Source organism: Arachis ipaensis, chromosome B8, assembly GCF_059453495.1.
Source record: "Arachis ipaensis isolate K30076 ecotype BB chromosome B8, ASM5945349v1, whole genome shotgun sequence".
NCBI lineage: Eukaryota > Viridiplantae > Streptophyta > Magnoliopsida > Fabales > Fabaceae > Arachis > Arachis ipaensis.
Genome location: NC_142443.1, coordinates 82,551,989 through 82,556,685, shown reverse-complemented (window position 1 = coordinate 82,556,685; position 4,697 = coordinate 82,551,989). Strand labels below are relative to the sequence as shown.

At 42.3% G+C, this 4,697-nt stretch overlaps 1 non-coding gene across 1 annotated transcript; it reads right to left on the bottom strand.

Moving 5' to 3' along the window:
- Positions 1 to 825: 825 nt before the first annotated feature.
- On the bottom strand, positions 826 to 929 carry LOC148548614 (small nucleolar RNA R71). The gene has a single exon (XR_015897074.1). It is a non-coding gene; the product is annotated as a small nucleolar RNA R71 (small nucleolar RNA).
- Positions 930 to 4,697: the final 3,768 nt, after the last annotated feature.

Below are 4,697 nucleotides of genomic sequence, written 5' to 3'. Positions count from 1 at the left end.
AGTTCACTAGATTGAGCATTTTTATTTTTGTGAATTTCTTTCTCTGTTTGATTGATTTACTTTTTGTTTTCGTTAAACTTCTTCCCTTCCCCCTCTACTCTTTTGTTTTACTTTGTTATTTTCAATTCTGTTTGCTAACCCACTAACTGTTTGATATATTGCATCACCCACAACTAACAGTAATTCTGACACAAATACTTTCTGCACCTATCTTTTCTTGCTTGCACTTGATGGTTGTATGACAGGGAGAAGAAGCGGGGCTTCAACTTTCTTCGATTCTGAACCTGAGAGGACCTTTCTTAGATTAAAGAGGGAGGCAAGAGGAAAGAAAGTGGTTGGTGCTGAGGAAGAAGAGGAGTTCTTTGAAACAAACATGGAAGACAACATGGAAAACCATCATGAAGAAGAGGATCACAACCATGGGGGAGGAGGTAGAGCAAATCATGCTGGGGAGGATAGAAGAGTTTTGGGCTCTTACATCAATCCAAACCCAGGAAATTGTGGAAGTAGCATCCAAAAGCCAACAATCCATGCCAACAACTTTGAACTTAAACCACAGCTCATCACCCTTGTTCAGAACAACTGCTCGTTTGGAGGAGGTGTTCAAGAAGACCCCAATCAATATTTGACCACCTTCCTGAGAATATGTGACACAGTGAAGTCTAATGGTGTTCACCCTGACGCCTATAGACTGCTCCTATTTCCATTCTCACTTAGGGACAAAGCAGCCAAGTGACTGGAATCCTTCCCAAGGGAAAGCTTGACAACTTGGGAAGACGTGGTGAACAAATTTTTACCAAGATTTACCCTCCTCAACGAATCAATAGGCTGAGAGCTGAGGTCCAAACTTTCAGGCAACAAGATGGTGAGACTCCATATGAAGCATGGGAGAGGTTCAAGGACTTAACAAGGAGGTGTCCACCTGACATGTTCAACGAATGGGTGCAGCTGCACATTTTCTATGAAGGACTCTCTTATGAGTCAAAGAAGGCCGTAGACCATTCATCCGGAGTATCTTTGAACAAGAAGAAGACTATTGAGGAAGCCATAGATGTTATTGAAACAGTAGCAGAGAACGACTACTTCTATGCTTCCGAAAGAGGGAAAACAAGAAGAGTAATAGAGCTAAATAATGTAGATGCTCTGTTGGCCCAAAACAAGCTCATTACCCAGCAGCTGGCTGACCTCACCAAGAAGATGGAGATGAACCAAGTAGCAGCAATCTCCACTTCATCAACAACCTAAGAAGGAGTGAATGAAGAAGCAGAGGGGAGTCACGAGCAAGCCAACTACATTGGGAATTCACCAAGGAAAAACTATGATCCATACTCCAAGACCTACAACCTTGGATGGAGAAACCACCCAAACTTTGGGTGGGGAAGTGAGCAAGATCAAAACCAAGACCAGAGATGTTACAACTCTAACAACAATGCAGCTCACCAGCAATTCACACAGAGGACATCTCAACACCCCCACAACAACACTTATCCACACGCCTATCAAAACCAAAACAGCACATCTGCTCCGAATCACTCATCAATTAATGACAAGCTCTCTAAGATTGAAGCCATACTTGAAAGAATATGCCAAGAGATTCAAGAAAATAAGGTGTTCAAAAAGGAGGTGCGAGCCAATATTAAGAACCAGGAAGAGACCATCAGAAAGTTGGAATTTCAGGTGGGATATTTAGCTGAGAAGATTCCCAAACCTACTGATAGCTTCCCAAATGACACGGAGAAAAACCCCAAAGGAGAAGCAAAGAAAGTAAGATGGGAATATTGCAAAATGGTCACTGCGAGTGATCAAGAGACTGAAGACAAGCAAGGCAAACTTTGCAAACAACCTGATGACAACTCAACAAAGGAGGAGGATAGAGATCGCCAAGAACCAGAAATCTCACAACAAGAGCTGCTGAAGCTATATGCACCCTTCCCTCAACTGCTCAATGGTGCTGTGGGAAAAAGAATATACTCAAGGTTCCTAGACTTGTTTGCATCTCTGCATGTGAACATACCATTCATCAAGGCAATTCAACAAATGCCTGCATTCATCAAGTATATGAAGGAACTTCTTCCCAGGAAAAGCTCACTCAAAGGAGGCCAGACTATAGTGATGAACAAGGAATGTAGTGCCCTTATTCAACCTGAGTTGCCTACAAAAAGAAGAGATCCAGAGAGTTTTCACATCCCTTGTGCCATAGGTGAAACTATGTTCGATAGAGCACTATGTGATTTGGGGGCCAGCATCAACTTACTACCCTTATCCCTGGCAAAGAGGCTGCAGATCAATGAGATAATACCCACAGATGTAATCATCAGACTGGCTGACAAAACTCAAAATCAAGCAATAGGAGTGGTGGAAAATGTGTTGCTAAAAGTTGGAAAATACTTTCTCCCAACAGACTTTGTCATCCTGGACATGGAAGAGAGTCACACTCATCCAATCATATTGGGAAGACCATTCCTAGCTACGGCCAGAGCACTTATCGATGTAGAGAAAGGGGAGCTAATATTGAGAATCCATGATGAATGACTCAGCTTCAATATTTTCAAACTCTCACAAGAAACAGATCAAGAGGACAAGGAACTAAGCACAAATGATAATGAGACACTGAAGGAGGAAACAAGCACTGAAGCACAGCCAGTTTATTCTGAGATCCCCTGAATAGATAAACAAGGAAAACAGCAATTGCCACAGCTCAAGGAAAAGTTGGAGAAACGTAAACCTCTAGAGGCAGGTGAAGACAGCACCACAACTCCTTTAGAAAAAGAGGTCACCAAGGGGAAGGCAACATCAAAAGAAACAAAGAAGAAGGTACCAAGGAGGTGGAGGAACAAGAAAATCCCTACGGAAGATTTCTCTCTAGGGGATAGAGTTGTCTCAGCTTACTTCCCAGATATTCCCCCTAATCTCCCCACTGTACCATCTCAGTTACCCAAGGTCTTCACTATCAACAGAGTTCTTTCCCTGGAACATGTGGAGATCATTGATCCAACCAATGGATATAAGTCCACAGCAAAAGGGGAGGACTTTAAGCATTACCAACCACCCTGATGAAGAAAAAAATGTCAAGCTAGTGACGCTAAAGAAGCGCTTCATGGGAGGCAACCCATGTTTTATATGTTTTTAAAATAATGAATAAATCAATGTTTATGAATTTCAACCAAACTTGACAAACACTTGGTGAAATCTTTATCATGCAGTATATAGTGAAGAACAAGTTTGGTGTTCAAAGCAAACCAAGATGCATGCTAGTCTTGGTAGCTTTGAACAAAACTTTTCATTACATTGCTTCAAACTAAGTTTGGTGTCACCCCATGGTGCCACCAAAATGCATATAAGGACCCACCAATAGTTAGTTAGTTAGTTGGAATTCATAAATAAACAATCAAATCCTTTCTTCCCTTTTATTAATATTAGCCGTAAAGTTCATATGGTCATTTTAATATCTTTTCTTACTTTTCTTAGTTTGTCTTTATAGGAAAAGAAAAGGAGCATCAAAAGGGATTGATTGGACAATTAAATGGGGGAGATTTCGCCACTTAATGAAGAGCACTACACACATGTCTCAAGAGGGAACGCATGGGGAAACGCTGCCATGCAACATTGGAGAAAGAAGACCCTTGAAGACCGAACCAATCACTCTCGTTAAGTGATGATCCTTGTCCTTCCTTCATACACAACCCCAACCGTCCATCAAGCAACAATCCTTGCAATCCACACCTTCCATCCACTCATGACCTCCCTATATAAGTGAACCTTAGTGCATGATCATTCCTCAGACTCAAATTCCCACTCTCCACACTTCATACTTTTGGCTTGCTCAAACCCCTTCATCATACTCTGTCCTAGCCAACCTATTCCTCATCTCTCCGTATCCTCCAACCTCCACCTCAAAACAGCAACTCAATTTATGGCATCATCAAGCTCAAAGAGGCAAAAGAGGAAGGAACCCATGGAGAGTGTTCCTTTCGATGAGAAGAAATTCAAAACTGCCTTTCATGAATGTGAATTCGAACGGATAAGGGCGAGAAAGATATTGCCAGAGTTAATCTTCCAAATCAATGCAGATGAGTCACCACAAATTCTGGAGAAAATCGAACAGAGGGGGTGGCAATTGCTCACAAGTCCAGAGGGGAAGATCAATGGAAACCTCATCAAAGAATTTTATGCTAATGTAGTAAGAGAAGATAAAACCAAGGCCCCAACCTTCAAAAGTTACGTAAGAGGAAAAGAGGTGGACTTCAGCCCGAATGCCATAACAAGAGTTCTTCACCTGAAATCACCTCGTTTTGATGAGGAAAGTTATCAGGCAAGGATAAGTAGAAGCCCTGATAATAATGAGCTCTCAGAGATAGTGGTAGACATCTGTGTTATAGCAGCTGACTGGGAGAGGTACACAGATGGGAGACCCAAGTTCATCAAGAAAGGAGACCTGAGCCCTGAAGCCAAGGGGTGGTTTGAACTTGTGAGGAGGTCCATTCTACCAGTTGCAAATAATTCAGAGGTAAACATCAATCGAGCTACTGTGGTGCATTGCTTAATACAGGGTGGGGAAATCAATGTGAATGAGCTCATCGCCGAGGGGATTCAAGATTCGGCTGAGAAGGTTGATTCAGGTGCCAGGCTTTGGTACCCCAGCACCATTCTCCGCTTATGCAACAAGGCCAAGGTAGTATTTGAGGACAGCAATCCAG